We start from the raw sequence: 18,732 nt of genomic DNA on the forward strand, positions 1-18,732 counted from the left end.
TTCCATCATTTATTTAATATTTTAGATTTCATATTTATATGAAGAATGTTGATCCTTTGCTATGTCTCTATTTATTTATTTGATTATATCAGTATGGACTCCTGAGTTAATAAAAATTCAATGGTTTAAAATCAATTGCCCTTAACCATTTATTTTAATGTTCAATTTGCCCCTGGTTTAGCAAGTGGGACCTCATCAATGATACTTTCTTTATATTTTAATATTTGCAATTGATTGTTATATATGTAGTAGTATCTCAAGTAATGATTTCCAGAAAGTTAGATATATATAAAATATCATCAAAATATATATCCTTTCCTTTCTCAATAAATTGTTATTTGAATTACATTAAACAAACTATAGAACAAGGACATAATGTTAAACGAAATTCCTAAAAACAATTCCTAGAAAATCCTTAAATCATGTTAGTCATAATAGATATACTAGGTAGAATAATAGTTGTGTTTTTTCTTTTCTTAAGAAAACAATCTTAAAAGAATTGACTGAGGTGATGAAATTTGATTTCTAAATTGGGACGACATTTTACCATAAAAGCTTTAAACAAGGGGGACCTTATCTATGATACTTCATGAATTTCTTCAAACTATGCCAAGCTCAGATTTCTCTAGGCTTCATCTGGAAGCGAGCTTGCACAGTAATGACTGGTAAACTTGGTGGGTATCTATAATTTCTGAAGGTCATTGTCTCTCCTGCTTTAGTGCCTCCCTGCTGAGTTCAGTGGGTTAAGGACAGTTGATGATGATGGCTCTATAGTTAATTCATTATAGAAAATCTGAGATTTTTCCTTCCTTATTGATGTTTGTTTAAATTGATGTATAATTAGAGGATTGTGAGCAAGAAAGAATGGAAAGGAGTTTGTTAATTTTCCTAAGTTTTATGCCTTTGATGTTATGACCAGAAACCCGCTTGACTACTCTAATGACAATAAAAGAGAAAAAATTGGGGAGATAATAAACACCTTTGCTTTATTATATTTTCAATAATATATGCTATTTTAATACTTAAATTCTCCCAGATATTAGACATCTAGTTTTTATAAAATGTATTTTAAAGATACATATTTGTAGGCAATCTCAGCTTTTTCAAACTTCAACAGAGAATTATGATACTAGTGAGTTTAAATAAATATGTCTCTAGTGAAGGGAATGACCTTAATCTAGCTTTCTTGAAGAATATTGAAGGATGTGACTAATTGTATATATAGATAAACCATCAGGGACAGTTATCTGTGGTGATTGATAAAGAACTAAAAGCAAGAGGTGAGATGAAACCCAGCAAAGAATGCCTGAGCAAGCTCAATGTAACTGCTATTTATTAAAGTAACATAGTGTATGAGCAACTCTTAAATTCTATAGAAGTAGAGCTGGACATCCACGCCAGCTTGGTAATTACTGTCTCACTATTTGCTTGCTCAATGACAAACCAGCTAATTTTAAATTTATGAATCAGAGTCGTTTTCCCCAACACTCCATGCAATTTTTTAAAATGTATACTTATTGTTGAAAGTATTACAGATGTCCCCCCTTGACCTCTTCCACCCTACTCCAGCCCCATCCTCAGACCTTCACCACACTATAGTCTGTGTCCATGGTTATGCATATACGTATCCAAGTTCTTTGGTTAATCTCTTCTGGGGCCACCACTCCCCACCCCCTTCCCTCTGAGATCCATGCTTCTGTATCTCTGGATCTGTTGTGTTAGATTCCACATATGAGTGAGATCATGTGATACTTGTCTTTTTCTGACTGACTTATTTCACTTAGCATAATACTCTCCAGGTTCATCCACTTTTACTCTAACCAATTGGAAACTTTAACAATTGTGTGAATTATATTACAGTGTTATTTGGGGTTTGGATGACATGAAGCTAAAAAAATCACTTAGAACTTTTATTTTCTGAATGTGCACTCATTAGGCATCTACCATGTAATAATGGAATGATACATGTTAGAAGCACAGTGTTTTGTTCTTTTGCTTAAACATCAAGTACCATTGGTGAACTAGTCTTTCCTGAATCATTGTGAAAGCAAAAATGATGGAAATGTTTGTAAAAGCATTTTAATTTTGATATGGATTATCCGATAAGATTCTTCAATCAGATATCCAATTTGGAGATTGTTTTGCAAAGAAGGTGGTTCTCCTTTGCCTCTTGGCACTCACAAGGCAACAAGAATAATAAAACATAGACATGGAAAGATTAGGAGAAAAATGCCAGGGGCTGCTGATCTCAGGAAGCTCCAATATAACAAACATTTCACAGACTAGGGAGTCAGGAGAAGGAACAGACCTGCATGGCAGTGAACAGGGGCAGGCGTGGGTTCCAGGAGCCCCTGGATGAACTCTGGGCTGCTGTGCAGAGAGGGCAATGGCATCAGGCAAAGTTTGCGGAGAGAAATAGAGTTCCTGTCTGTGGCACTGGGAAGAAAGAAACGGCAGTGTGAACATTCACACAATTGTCTATCTCCATTGGATAATCAGACTCAATTATAGAAATGCAGGACATTATAAAGGCAGAGTAAGCAGATGCCACTGTGAGAATGCATTGAAGAAGGTTGCCATGGAGCAGGGGTTGAGAAACGTTTTTCTGATGGGCCGGATAGTAAGTATTTTAAAGTTGGAGGTCCTGGAGTTTCTGTCACAACCAGTCAAATCTGCTCTTATAGTGGGAGAGCATCCATAAACCACGGGTGAATGAATGGCACGACTGTTTCAGTAAAAGTGTACATAGGGACACTGGCATTTGATTTGCATAATGTTCATATATCATGAAACAGTATCCTTCTCTTGCTTCTTAAAGATTTTTAAAATTTATTGATTTTAGAGAGAGAAAGTAAAGGAGGGAGGGAGGGGATGAATGAGGGAGTGGAAGAGAGAGAGACAGAGAGAGAGAGAGAGAGATGTCGGTTTGTTCCACTTATATATGCATTATTCATTAGTTGATTTTTCTATGTGCCCTGACCAGGGATCAAACCCGTGACCACAATTGTGCATTGGGACATTCTAACCAACCAAGCTACCCAATATTCCTCCAAAAGCTAAATACAGTGTGTGTATCAAAGCCATTGCCTATAGAAAGTAGTAGCATAAAACAGAAATATTAGAACAAAGACAAGATGTTTTGAGGCAAAGTAGGTAAAATGTAAGCTGGTAAAGTTCACAAAGTGTAAGCAAAATATCATAGAAGGATATGCAAATACAGTAACACTGCAAATAAAACATACCTTGTGAAAATATTAAAAGACATAGATACAAATATTTTAAAAATAAAAAAAGGAAAGAAAATGACCAGGAGTTGAAGAATATTAGAGAAAAATGATGCTTAAAAATGGCTGAGTAAACAACCTACAGTGGAATTTCTAAAGAAATATATGAATGGTGGGACAGAAAGCTATTTTTGTGGTGATATAATTCCAGGAAATTTTCAAGAGTAGAACATGTAGAGTCCCATAGGCCATGTGCAGGGATTCCCACCATTTTATTGTGAGACATAGAGAGCAGTCAGTGATCCTTCTGTCAGCCTGAGGGATGCCACAGGTGGTGTGCTATCCAGTGAAATTCAGAATTTACATTAGATTCAGGGAAAAAATGGGAAGTTAACTTTTTAAGTGGTAATTCTAGGACATCTACCTTCATATTTTAAGTTCACCCAATGCATTTATGAATTATAAATCCAATAATTACTTACCTGAGAATACTTTTACTAATCCTAACCATATCTAATTTAAATGTATCACCTATAACAGTGGATTTTAATAAATCTGAGATATGTTCACCTTGTTACTTGGAAAAAGAATGCTTTGAATGAATGCAATATTTTAATCCTTTGTTGGAAAGGAATAACAATTTATAGAATGTTATGGAAAAAACCTGGAAATTAAACTAATATATATATGACTACTCCCTAACAGGTTAATTTTACAAATGTGGACAATAACGTTAATATTGGTAATATTGGTTATATCATGAAGCATTTTTTTTATTTCCACAGGAACAGTTATTGAAAATAGTTACCTTTCCTCATTATATTTGTTTTATCAAAATCAATTTATTACTTTAAAATATTTTATAAAACTTCATTAAAAATCTATTTATTTCCTGAAAATCAATTTAATATTTTCTTGGTATGTAAGTGATAAGATATTTAACAATACAGCTTACATTTTAACATCGTGACCAAAAAAGTTAACAGTGAAACTTCTGAAAAGTGTTCTATGGTGTATTGTTGCTCTGAAAATTCATCTCATGATAATATCTATAGGTTCCATTCTAAAATAGAGAAAGCTTTAGATTGATGACATCGAAGATAGGTAGTTCTTTTTTGCAGATAATTCTCCTCTATAGAAAGTTAAATAGTTTGTTTCTATTGAATCACATTTACTCATTCCTCTTAGTCAGAGGTCACTGAAGAAAGTCATGATACTATACCAAATAGAGGGAGAGAACAGGAGTACATTTCTGGACATAGAATTTAATTCTTGCAACACCAGGATGAATTGTGTTTTTTATAAAGATACAAATTTCAAATAAGCAATATAAAAATGGTAATATTATAAGTTATGGAAAAATAGACTAGATTTTCTTAATTTTTTGGTGTGTCTTCTATGAATCTCTCCGCCACCTGCTCTCTCTCGTCAAGTGTAGATACCCTTTCCTTTCTTTTTACATCATGACTCTTGATCAGAAAAAGTGATTTTTGTATAAAGATTAACAAATTAGAATTCTCAAATAAATATTTTTTTCTGTCCCAATAATTAAGATTTAAGAAGACATGTAGCATTATTAATTTAAATTACTTTTGGTTTTTAAAATTACCCCTTCCCACAAAATACAGATTTGGATGGGCATATAGGGGCTTCAGAGTACTGTGGTGTAATAAAACCATGGTCTATAAAAATAAAGATAACTTGCTTGTAAGGTCAAAATCTATGGGCTTGATGTATAATTAGAAAACATACTACATGCCAACTGAAGCAGAGATTATCATGTTTGCTGATCTTAAGATCCAGAGAAAATCAATACCATAAAAGACTATTTTAATATCAGAATCTCTTTCAAGCTTCTAGAATAATTTAATAAAAATGTGACTAAATAATTTTTAAAAAAGGAGGTCGTTGGTAATGAACTGGAATTTCAGATAGAACAAGTAACAAATGTATAGTTTGCAAGGAAGCAAATAAAATATTAGGTTTGCATGGACCTAGCAATTATAGCAGTAAGATCTAAATCAAGTTATATTGACAAAACACTAAAAATTACAGAGTATTGTTTAAACGAGATTACACTTAAAGACATCAAAGCAGAAGAAAAGCATTCAAGCAGTTTAAAATATATTGGATGTGAATTGGATTGGTTGGTAAATTGTACTAAATCGTATGCATGAGCAGCCTGAGAAATGATACCTGTGCTTCTGTTTTACTTTGAGTACCTTCTACACTTCACCTGTACATTATGGGTAAGAATCTAAAGGAAAAGGGACCAGATGCCTCAGGTCTATAATGTTTTCATTTTTTATTCTATTACCATGCCTAGTACTTTTCTAGGCACCGTCTGTTTTTTAATATGTCTGATAACTTATTTTTTTAAAACATATTTTAAATAGAGGCCCAGTGCAAGAATTCATGCATGGGTGGGGTCCCTCGGCCTGGGTAGTGATTGGGGTGATCAGGGCTGTCTCCCAGCCTGATCAGGGCCTGGGGCTGATTGGTGTGGGCTGGTCAGGGGAAAGGGACGGCTGAAGGTTGACAGGCCAGCCTGCCCCAATTGGGGCTGATCAGGGCCAAACGGTGGGGTGGGGGGAGCACAGGTGGTTGCCTGTGGGAGTGCACTGACCACCAGGGGGAAGCTCTTGCCTTGAGCGTCTGCCCCCTGGTGGTCTGTGTGCATCATAGTGACTGGTCAACAGGTCATTCGGTTGTTCAGTCACTTAGACTTTTATATATAGACTAGAGGCCCAGTGCATGAAATTCGTGCATGGGAAGGGGGTCCCCTCAACTCGGCCTGCACTCTTTCCAATCTGGGTCCCCTCAGGACCTCTGGCTCCTAACCGCTCACCTGCCTGCCAGCCTGATCCCCCTAACTGCTCTCCCCTGCCTGCCTGATCACCTCTAACCTCCTCTGCCTTGGCCCTGCCAGCATGGCTTTGTCAGAAAGGACATCAGGAAGGACATCTGGAAGGTCGTCCGGAAGATGTTCAGTCTAATTAGCATATTACCCTTTCATTAGTATAGAGGCCACCTTGTCCTAAAGGTTATTCCCAGGTTTTCCTATCGTGTAAGGGGAGCCTGCAGTAGCATCCTGGGTTCTGACCAGGGCTTATGCGCTTGTGCTTTATCTCAGCAGATGTGATTCCTAGAAGAAGACTCTTGGATGTACCTTGAACATTTCTATTGAATTTGCCAAATCATCCTCCAAAAATGTTGAACCAATTTAAACTCCCACCAGCAACCATGCATGTGCCCTCCGTCCCACTTTGATGCCAATATCATTGATTTCTCCCTAGAAGCTTCCCTCCCGTCAGCCAAGACTGCTTGATACTTGAGCCAATCTCATTGTTCAGCTGGGGACTTGATTTCCAGAGATAGAATTATGGAGGAGGAAAAATAGTTTTCCTCTACCTTTCTGAGTTCTTTGTGGAGGCTCTTGTAATGAAAGACAGATCACCAAGAGAAAAACAAAAGTTCATTAACATGTGTACCTCATGTATATGTGGGAGATCCCAGGGAAAAATGAGTAACTCTCCAAGGTGGCCTAGAATGCAGATTTAAATATCGTCTTCCTAGGGAAAGGGGATGGGAGATGTAGGCCTCTTAGAGGAGAGTAAATGATTTTTAGGAAAGATGAATGGGTGTGTGGGGGGGAAATAGTTTGTAACACAGTTTGGGTGTGATGTCAACTTCTACTTTCCTGTCTTGTGACAGGAGTCAGTCTTCTCTGCCTGATGACACTTCTCCCATCAAGGGGACCTATGACATTTAAGCTCCTTTTGGGGGGGTCCGATTTTAGGCAGATCAGGAGACTTCAGTGAAAGCCTCTGCATGCATTTGCTATTTTTCAAGCACCTGCAGCTCAAGATCATCAATATAACAACACAGCATATGTTGGGGTGGCATTTTCTCTGACCTTCAGAATAAACCCAAAAAGAGCTTGTTTCCTCTCTTAGATGATTTGCCATAATAGCGCTATTCCCTGGAGATGGTATTCTGACCAGACCTTCCTGGGAGCGGTCTTAACATACCCTGTGTTTGTAGAAAGGTGTGGGCCACATCACTAAATAAACCCGGGGCAGTTTTCTCATCCTGTGAGAAGGGAGATAAAGTTATGGTAGTTTATCACTTTTTCCACAGGTTTCTTGGGGGTTTGTGTCTCCGCTGCCTCCCCAACCCTCCAGCAGCCTCAGCGACTTGGCCACCGCCCTTGGTGCTGCTGGTTGAAAGGCCTGCAGGTTTGTGTCTCGGATCCAGCCCCCCACAGCCCCAGGTTCACAGTGGCAGGGCTTGGGGCTTCTGGGTGCTGGCCTCCCTGCTGGTGTGTGTCTAGGATTCAGCCCCCCGCAGCCCCAGCACCACCATGGCAGGGCTTGGGGCTGCTGGGTACCGGCCTCCCTGCTGGTTTGTGTCTCCCATCCACTCCGGCAGCCCCAGCACCACGTGGCCTCTATGGGCCTCTCCATCTTGGTTGGGTTAATTTGCATATTCACTCCTATTGGCTGGTAGTGTAGCAGAGGTACGGTCAATTTGCATGTTTCTCTTTTATTAGATAGGATTTATTTCAGAGAGGAAGGAGAGGGAGAGAGAGATAGAAACATCAATGATAAGAAAGAATTATTGATTTGTTGCCTCCTACATGCCCCACAAGGGGGATCAAGCCAGCAACCTGGACATGTGCCCTGACCAGGAATTGAAACGTGACCTCATGGTTCATAGGTTGATGTTCAACCACTGAGCCAAGCCAGCCAGGCTGATAACTTAATCTTTAAATGGAATTTTCACTCTGTCATGTGTCCATTATTTGGGGTAGGAAGAGGATAGCATGGGGAGGAGGAGTTTAAACTCTCCCAGAGGTTGAACAGGAGGCTGTGACCTTGTAAGGCCATCTTCACATCTGATATTCAGTCCATGCCTGTGCCGCGCGCTGCGCCCCACTTGCAGATCAGATGTACTCTCTCAGCAGGACGGATTCCAGGGCTGCGGACACCCCTCTAACTGAGCATTGCTTTTACTCTGTGGATCAATGCAGCTGAATACAGGGTTTAATTTCATTTGTTTTTTGCTGAATGAATCTTTGAATTGATAGCATTAAGCATTTTTATCCACTTTGAAAAGCCAGTCATAGACTCAAAATCAATTTAATAAATATTTTTAAATATTTTAGGTTAGGTTAATCAGATAACTTTTGAACTGAATTTTAGACTATTTTTATTTACTGTTAGACACAATTAAAAATAAGTAGAAAGACAATATATTCCCATGAGAGAACCAATGTATTCTCTAACGTACACATTTCTTAAATTAAGACTAAAATATAAAGGCGGACACATCCAGACATAACCTGTCATTTTCTAAGGCATTATATCAAAATCTGATCAGCTCAGGAATGAAACTCTTAGCAACTATTGGGTGTCTCCTTAAAAAAAAAAAGTTTATTTATTTGGAGTGATAGTCTAAACCTTTCCTCCTGCCACTCAGAATTTTCTTTTCTCTTGAAAAGTATTTGAGTATGACAATCTAAATCATCATCGACAGATTCAGAGAAACAATAACAACAATTTTGGCAGTAATTTATTTCAGTACCATTGGTCCCAGCAGAGCCTGAGACAGGGCTTTGCTTATTAATTCTCCTCCCATCTCACACTGTCTCCTGTGTCTAGTTCCAGGCGTTGATTTATTGGAGAGCACATTTTCTCCCAGGTAATGCTAACACCACTTTCTATGACATCTAGTTTTTAAATTCCATCTTCACTATTTTGAAATTAAATTCACAATAATATAATCTGGCTACAAGTATACTTTACAAACAAGTATAACTGTAACACAAGGGAGAAATACAACAAAAGCAATTGGCAATGAACTAATATGTATTTCAGTATTTCAATGTTGGGCAAAAATCCACAATAGTCATAATGAGGTAGTACGATGCTTGCATCTGTGTGCAGGTCACCACAGATGAGATTTCAGCAAATGTACAGGAATACAGGTTTGTTTAAATTAAGTTTGTGTGTGTGTGTGTGTGTGTGTGTGTGTGTGTGTGTGTGTGTGTAAGCATGTGTTGATTGATTGGGAGGGGAAGCTGTTGGATAGTGAACATAAACAATTGAGAAAGAAATATGTAGGCTTACTTTTAAAAAAAAAGATGATATCTCATGTGTAAATACAAATAACCAGTAGCTCTATGAAAATATTGACCAAAATGAGGGAATTTAAGAGTTCCAAGTTTAGTTTTACTTACCTTTTGATATGTACTACATGTAATGCTTTAACATATTAAATAAAAATTTAGATAAGATTAAATTTGAAAATCCAAAGTTAGTGTTTATTTCTTGCACCTGTCTGAATATAAACTCCTGTTTTCTGTAAGCCCTGAAAAATGTTGATTTAACATAATGAGAGGTGCCCTGACTTCTGTAATCTAGGCAACACTCTTCTGTTATGTTCACCATTTTTATGACAGTAACTGGGAGATCCGGAGTGTGATGGAAAGTTTGAGAGTTTGGCTGTTTGAGCCCCAGGGGTGGCGGGAGTAAAGGGTGTGGTGATGGAGCCAGAATGTCTGATAGGAGCTCTTGATTTAATTCCAGAGCTGATCAGACTTTAATTCTCAATAGAACATCTAAATCGTGTTCTCCAATAGGTGCTTTGATATATATAGTGACTTTGAAAATGACAGGTTATGTCTGGATGTGTCCACCTTCCTATTTTAGTCTTAATTTATCAAATGTGTACATTAGAGAATACATTGCTTCTCTCATGGCAACATATTGTCTTTCTACTTATTTTTACTTGTTTCTAACAGTAGATAAAAATAGTCTAAAATTCTGATGAACCTAACCTATTTTAAAATATTCATTTCATTGATATTGAGCCTATGACTGGCTTTTCAATGTGGATAAAAATGTTTAATACTATCAATTCAATGATTCATTCAGCAAAAGAAACAAACGAAATGAAACGCTGTGTTCAGCTTCAGCTGCATTGATCCGCAGAGTAACAGCAATGCTCAGTTAGAGGGGTGTCCGCAGCCCTGGAATCCGTCCTGCTGAGAGAGTACATCCGATCTGCAAGTGGGGCGCAGCGCACACAGCGCGGGGCACAGGCATGGCCATCTCAGACACCCCACTGCAGTGTCCCTCGCTCTGCCTAGCTGTCCCTGCGTTCTCTCTCTGAGGGAAATGCTGACCACGGCACGGTCCACCTAGGGCGCCAGGCCCGGCCGTGGGCAGGGCGGGGCTGGAGGGAGGCCAGTGGGAGCGGGAAGGACAGCAGTCTGAGGGCGCTGGGAAGGACCTGGCATTCTGAAGCGGCTTCTAACCCTTCTGCTTCGCAGGATTGGGAAGGTTGCTCCGAGGGGGATTCCTTTCCAGGCTTCATCAGCCTTCCTTTCCAGACCTGCAGTCTCAGAAGCCGCCCCTGCCAGTCCCCCGGCCGTGTGCGCATCTGAGGTTCGCTGTCCAGCGTCTGTGCACAACTGGGCCCCGCGGGGGTGCAGCGAGGCCAGCTCCATCCTGAGCGCTCTCTGCCAGCCTGTCCCCGGCAGCACTGCCTCTGCGCCCACCCAGCCGCTCCGCTGGATTTTAATCCACCCACAGGTTAACCGGAGGAACCTATCTTCTCTAGGGGCCGGCACTCAGCACGGTGCTCAGGAGCATGAGGCAAACCCAGGGCTCAGTCTTGTGTCCTCAACACGAGAACTCATTCTCATTTGCCCCTGGGAAATTCAGAAGTTGTTTTATCAAGTTTTGCTGAAGATAGAGTGTAATTGAGTGTTAAAATGCAAAGAGAGACAGCAAATGGCTTTCTCTGAGCATGATGGCATGAGAATGTACCTGGTTTTTGAAGCACAAATATATTAATTAAATCTGCTAATATGCTATTCACTTTTACCCTCAATCCAAGCCCCTCCCTCCGGGTCTGGGCAGAGCGGACTGTTTCGCTGCCAGTGCCACCAAGGACGTGGTCTGCAGAACTCAAGATCGCTTGCTTGTGTATGTTTTTTATTCTTGAATTCTTTCCACTTTAATTGCATTGTATGTGGTTTGAAGATGAAAAGAATCATAATAATTTAGATGCCTTGGACTACAAACTTAATATACTGTACATTTATCAATGGAATTTTCCAAATACATTTTTATAAATGCAGAATGAAGCCTTACAAGTCCATTATGATCCCTTCAAAACACGAGGTTTCAAGCCACTGTCCTTAGTCACGGGGCAGATGGCTGTCCAGTGGGCGTGCTAGGCCGCAGGGCGCTGCGCTTTGGAGAGACAGGGAGCGGACGGGTCGTGGGTGGAGTCCACAGAAAGCAGCGCCCCATTTGTAGCCCCTTTCATAATCCAACAGCACGCTCGTGGCGCTTTGTAGAGAATGTCTCTGGGCCTTGCTTCCATAGACATTAAATACGGGCCCCACATGCCATGCCCTGGGTGTTTATAAAATGCAAACCAGCAGTGGCAGCTGAGGGGCCCTTGCTCACACCTGCCTGGGCTCATGGGACTCCGGCGTCAGCTGCCCGAGACGCTGTGTGCCCGCCACCAAACCACAAGTGCGTGTCCAGTGCTTACCGGTTTTGCTCGGGCTGTTTGTATAAGTGCCTGCATGTTATGGTTGGCTTCTCTGCTCTTGAAGAAAATAAAAATATGTGTCACTTTAAAAGTCTTTCTATTGTTGACAGCAGGATGTAGACAAATATAGACATCATTAGGCATGTCCAAAGTGCTGACATTTAAGCATTAATTAGATCCATTTTGGACAGAGCTTGTCATTTGTATTCACTTTTAGATGTAAAAATAGAACATTAAGCAATTCCAGAAATATAGAGAATTTGAGAATCGGGTTTCTCAGGACAGCGCCTGGAGTGCCTGAGGCTGAGGATGGCGGGAAGGCGCCTCTTACCCATCTCTGTTCTCCGCTACAGAGAAGCAAGCCAACCGGGTTCTCTCACTAAATTCAATTTCCTTCACATTTCAGACTTTCCTTTCATCAAAATACATGCCACTGGCTTTCCGATGTTTATCCGTGTAGTCACCTGTCTGCTCGCAAGATGGGCATCTGCTGCCACGGGCACCGTTCCCTGCAGCACTGACAGTGCCGTGTGGCAATGGTTACGACGAACAGCTGACTCCAAAGCAGGTGGATTCTGCTCTGAATGGCACGTCCCATCTCAAAGAGGGTGTTGCTCAAGCTAAAACATAATCTCAACAGAAACAAGCCCGCTTACATTTTCTATCCTATTACTCGGTTTGGAATAAACAGGTAAGCAGTCACCCTCACCGACAGAATCCCATAAACACCCCCAGATCACAGCCTGGTGCAGCACTCGGCTGTGAAATCGCTGGCTCACTCCCTGTGTCCTCCTGGGAAAGGGCAGCTCCGTCCTGGGACGACATGAACGCAGCAGACACACAAACAGTTCATGTAACGTGTTGGCACTTACTATAAACTTCCTATCTGCTTGTGTCTTCTTCCAGCCACATATACACGGTGCTTGGTTGTGTTTCCAAGTGTGTTAATAAATCATTTGAAACCTAAATTCTGAGAAAATCTTTAAGTAAGAGTTCTTCGAAGATCCCAGTGGTACAGGTTGCTTGTCGATGCAGGACGTTTTAACTAAGGAAATGACACTTAGCGCCAGGTGTGCTCTGGTGACTTGCTCCAGGAAGTGTGGTTCCCTGAACAGGTACTGGATCATCTTGAAGGCATTTTCAGAAGGTCCCCAGATTATTCTAAAGCACGTTAACATTGGGGGCATCCTCTCTGTCCAACTCTTATGTATTTAGAATTCAAACCGAAATTCTACTTATCCCAAATCAGTGTATTCTTTGTCCCCCATTCAACTGTGTCTCTGTATATTTACTAGTAGAGAGAGGATGGCAACAGAGGACTTTGTTTGTTTCTTTATTTTAGCATGGATTCTGGAAGCATATCCTAAGTATGTTTTGTGGGGGCTCTGGCTGGGTGTGGATCATACAGACATGATGAGAACACTGCTCACCGAGTCGGTGCCCCATGTCCAGGCACGGACAGGTGGAGAAAGGATCGCAGTGCTGGGTAGGAGGTGCTCCTTCCAACAACTCACAGGTGAGAAATTCACCTCCGCGTGGCCAAACCACTTTAAAAAGAGGTAGAAATAATTCGATAGACGGGCCTCCTTGTAAATTGCTTCCTGAAGTTAAGTAAGTTTTCTTAAATAGTTGACAAAGACGATGCTTAGCAAATTGTACAATCAACTTCACATGTATACATTTGTGTCTATATTTATATAGTTTAACATATATGCATTGGAAATGCAAATAACCTAATGCACAGATTTGGTAGATTCCATGCACACATGTTAAATTTAAAAGACAGGTTGATTAAGAACAAAAGGGTCAACTAATTACCCCAAGGTCACAGAATGTGTAACAAATCAATTTGGAATTCACATTTATTGAGATGGAATTAGAGAGTGTTTAAGGAATTGACACTATAATAATTTACTTTCTTTTGCAACAGTTTTTGCATTTAGTTATATTGGTAACCAAACCTTTGATTAAGGTATCACAGGGATGATTTTCTGTTCATATATGTAACACAGATGACCAAGGTATCTCATAGCAGACATTCCATAAACATGACTTAAAACAGCTCTTCCGGAAGGCATTTGCCTCAATGGAAATTGGTGCGAGAAAAAAAAAAAAGAGCTCAATTATGCTTTTTCCCAATTCTGGGCTGATGATTATGTTAAAATATTTTAAAGGGTCTTAATTTTGTCTTTAAATTATGATCTACCTTTAAAACATCAAAACTATGACTTCCTACGTGTTAGCTGTCCAGGGAGATCTTGCTTCAATTGCCTCCAAGTGGCATAAACTGCAGCCACTGGGCCTCCAGCCGAGCAGATGGCCTTCCTGAGGCTCCGAAGCCAGAAAGCAATGGATGGTGTTCAAACCCCGAATGCAGGGAACGGCACGTTTTCTGGGGTTTATTTGGTAAACTCTGTGACAGTTGGGCATCTGGATATCATAGAAAGAGAGCATTTTAAAACTCATTGAAACCTGTCCATGTGAATCAGCAGACCCATTCTCTGTAATTAAGACTAAGTAGTGGGTGTCTGTCAGGAGCCAAATGAATAGAAATGAATTAAAAAACCTTGGAAGGGACATGGCACGCTGCTCTGTGTAGCCTGCCCCTGAAGAGGACATTTCATTAAAGTAAGATTTCACTGACAGAAAGACAGGCCGCTCTGGCAAATGCTGAGGAAGGCAAGTAGGTTTTTCAGAGGGCACAGTGCTTATCAATCGCATGCAAATGAGCATGCTCAGGGCACCATCTGAGAATAAATGGCTGCTTCCAGAAAACCAAATGGTACCCTCTGGTATAAAAAGTCATACACTCGAGGGTGAGGACACTGCTTTGGAAGCCCAGTCTATTTCTCTTACAACCCTATTTGCTTCCTCTTTCATTTAAAGAGTGGCACCGTGTGCCCTAGCTGGTTTGGCTCAGAGGATAGAGCATTGACCTGCAGACCAAAGGGTCCCGGGTTGGATTCCGGTCAAGGGCACATACCTTGGTTGCAGGCTTCTCCCTGGCCTGGGCCCTGGTCAGGGCTCGTGCAGGAGGCAACCAATCGATGTTTCTCTCACAATGATGTTTCTCTCTGTCCCTCTCTCTTCCACTCTCCCTAAAAGAATAAAAGAAAATAAATCACTGGGAAATATCCTTGGGTGAGGATTAACAAAAATAAAAAATAAAGAAGAAAATAAAGAATGGCATCGTGTGATTAACATGCCCAATGGTGTCAGGGTCATGAATGAAGCTGGGTTGTTGAGAACCCAGAGAACACCCCCGGGGTGTTTAAGGCAGCCCCTCATGGTCCATCCATGGAGGTGGCGAGCTACCAGAGGGAGCCAACGCTGATCAAACCAGTGATGTTGTTGCACCGTAGTGTCTAGAGTTGCCCCATCATCTCAGGGCAGAAGGCTCCAGAAACTGTGGCGAACTTTCCTACATCTGTTTAGCTCTGCAATTCTGGGCATCAGGAGCCTGTTATATTTTGCATGAAAATTTCAGCTCAGCTCCAACAATGTTAAAATCATACTAGCAATTATTTTCTTATGAGAATGAGACAAAATTGCAAATTTGTTTCTATTCTTATAAAATCTCCCAAGAAATGTTAGCACAGGCTCCTCCTCGTCTGCTGATTTTGGGGTCTAGACTTCGCTTATATGTCCCCCACCCCTTTTTTTTTCTTTCTCATTAATTTGTGCCTTTTTACATACATATATTTTGGGGTTTTTTTTAAGTATAGCAATAGCTCTTAAAATTTTTCCAGCTTTATGGAGATATTGATATGTAATAATACCAAGTTTAAGGTGTACAATATGATAATTTGATACATGTATATGTGGCAAAAAAAGAAAGACCATAATATGGTTACTTAACACCGTCCTCCATGCCCTCACATAATTTTCATTTTTTTTGTGTGTGTAATCATAATATTTAAGGTTTATTCTCTTAACAACATTCAAGTATACAATAAGTAGTTGTTAATGTAGTCATCATGCTGTACAGGAGATTCTAGAACTTACTCATCTTACAACTGGAAGTCTGACACTTTGACCACCGTCTCCTCATCCCCCCAACCCGGCCCTGGTAACTACCCGTCTACTCTCTGTTTCCTTTTTACACTCCACATACATGTGAGAACATGCAGAATGTGTCTGTCTCTGACTTATTTCACTGAGCATCATGCCAGCTAGGTCCATGCCGGTGCAGATGGCACAGTTTCCTTCTTTGTACTCCTATTCTGTTGTGTGTCTGTGCACGTGCCGGTGTTGTGTTTCTTTGCTCAGACTGGAGGTGCTGGGATGTTCCTGCAGCCTGGTATGTGGGAGCCCGTGGGAATCTGGGCCATAATGGCCCCTGGAGTGGTGGAAGCTGGCAGTGCCAAGATGGACAAGATCTCTGGTTCCAGGGGGACCTCTAGGAGCCTGGAGCTGAGGAAGCTACTGAGCCACCAGGGGCTGCTGGAACAGGCAGGTGCCCATGTGGGCTAGGATCCCGGTTCGCAGCATCCTCTGGGAGCCTGAAGCCAGGGGTGCTGCCTGGGTCTGCTGGACCAGCAGGGGCCAGGGTGAGCAGGGACCTGCACTAACAGGATCCTGCTGGGATCCTGGTGGCTAACCTTTATGTTATCTTTATCTCATTTTCTCCCCTCTTTTCAACCTGAGATCGATTTACTGTAGTTGATATTTCTAAGACCCTCCTCCCTCTCTCACTCTCTTACTTCTGCTCTTCTGTCTTCCATCACATCCCCCTTGCCCTTGTTCTCCGCTTTTCTTTCTCTGTCCACTCCTCAGCGCTCCCCTTCTCCCTTCCTCTCCTTCCCACCTCCAGGTCATCCTCTCCATCTCCTCTCCTTCAGCCAGGATGACCCCATCCCAACCACACCTGTTTCCAGCTTCTTGCCTGTGAGGGACTAGGATAAGGCTTCCATGCCGTCTTGCCTGTCTGACTCTGAACCAGGCCCAGTTCTAGATCTGCGATTCTTTTAGGTTGCTGCTGGTTCTAGTTAAGTGGAACTTACTATTGCTTCAAAATTATATGTTTTTACTTTATGTTGAACAATGGATAAAAATAAACCTCCTGTTCATCCTTACATATGGGATATATATTCCCAGACATAAAGCCTGGTTTGTCAAAATTCTCTGATTACATATGCAGGAAAGAGATGGAAATCATGGAAGAAGGAAGTCATCCCAACTCATTTCTCTCCTTCTTCCTGAGCTGAGAGGTAAGTCTAGATCCTGACGAGTGGCAAAACACAGACGTGCCTTCAGAGAGTATATTGCTGCTCACAACTCTGTGGTTTGAGTTCAGCCACATTTCCCTTAAAAAAAAAAAAAAGAGGATTTGTTTAATAACACAATCTTGAATGTAACTTTAAACAAATTTCAACACACTATATGGAAACTCAAATATAAGATAACCTTTGTAAGGATTGAATTTAGTCTTTGTTTCAATATGTCCTGAAGGTAATCAGTGCACAATTAGCTACACTGTTGTAATTAATTACATTGTATGGGAGATGTAAATGAATTGAGATAATGTCCTATTGAAATTCCATTGTAAGGCTATTTAAGAGGTAAGTCCTAGCACCAAATTATAATTATTCTCATTCACCAATTATCCCAAATACTTTCTCCCTCCAGTCAAAACCTCCTTTGGCTTCACGACCATAAAATTGCATCAAAGATAAGGAATCTATGCCTGCTAGTTCCTTGGTGCAAGGGCCACGGGTGTCAATGAGAGCATATGGAGTTCAACCTGCAGACTTAGCAAGTATGAGAGAGTGACGTTAGACATGAATGAAATAATAGTTGACGACGGGAGTTTAATGAGATATTGATTTTCCTACAGTTGTGAGATTTTATAGATTTTGGTTGACCTTCCAAATGGCAATGTTCAGTGACCACTACTTTTAGTGGCTACTTCATGCTTACAGGTTCCAATTCAAATCAGGGCTTAAACATAGTAGGTCAACTCCTTGTGAGTGCACACTTATAATTTTGCGTTTTGTCAGTTGCCTACACCTGTGTGTGGACAAAATAGGTGTCTTTATAGATTAAAGGTGAATAGGGAGAAGTATGAAATCAAAGGAAGCTTTAGAGACTCTGAAGGAAATTTGCTGGGTGAGTACTTTGGGGACACAAAAAGCAGCATAAAAAATATATCTTTCTCTAAGTCAGTATTTTGGCTCTAAACCACTAGCTTTCCACTATTTTTTCTAGATGTCCTGGAACTCCTTTGGATATGTAACTTTGAATAACAATGAAATATATGTTTAAAAATTAAAGAAAGGATTAAAAGTTATTATTAGTAAGAGAAGCACTGCCCATTCATAAATCCAAATTGGTTAATTGCTTTGTTTTGGGAAATCTTGAATGTGTTGTTTCAAATCATCCAATACAACAAAACCTGCATCAGTGAATCTTCTTTGGTTCATTTTATGAAGTGGCACAACAGACATTTGAAATTAAACCACATTATCTTTAATTGATCAATGGGTTTTTAAATTACATTAAAATATACTATATAACATCCAATTGAGTATTTCAACCCCATTAAGTGTCCAGGAAATGCATCTGGGAGTGCGAAGGAGGGGGGCAGGCCCGGCAGAGAGCAGCTGGGGTGATTTAGTCTGGCCCGTGGCTAAGCAAGCCCACAGAGGCCTCAGAGTGGTCCTGAGTCAGGGAGAAGGGCCAGGCCTTTATGTACCTGTGACAACTGGTGATCCTGTGAATGGGGTGGGACGATGGACTCAAGGAATCTCTTTGGCCCAATCTATTCCAAGGTGACAGCTGAGGGCTGTCTGGGGACAGTGACCCCCCAGCAGGAAAACAATGTTGGTCCTGAAAGGTCACCTGGGCATCTGGTGGCAGAAACCCTTCCCCGCAATTCTCATCGGTTCTTGGTGCAGGCGGCTACCTAACCGGAAGCAGGTTAACCACGGAATCAGGC

Source organism: Eptesicus fuscus, chromosome 19, assembly GCF_027574615.1.
Source record: "Eptesicus fuscus isolate TK198812 chromosome 19, DD_ASM_mEF_20220401, whole genome shotgun sequence".
Taxonomy (NCBI): Eukaryota; Metazoa; Chordata; class Mammalia; order Chiroptera; family Vespertilionidae; genus Eptesicus; species Eptesicus fuscus.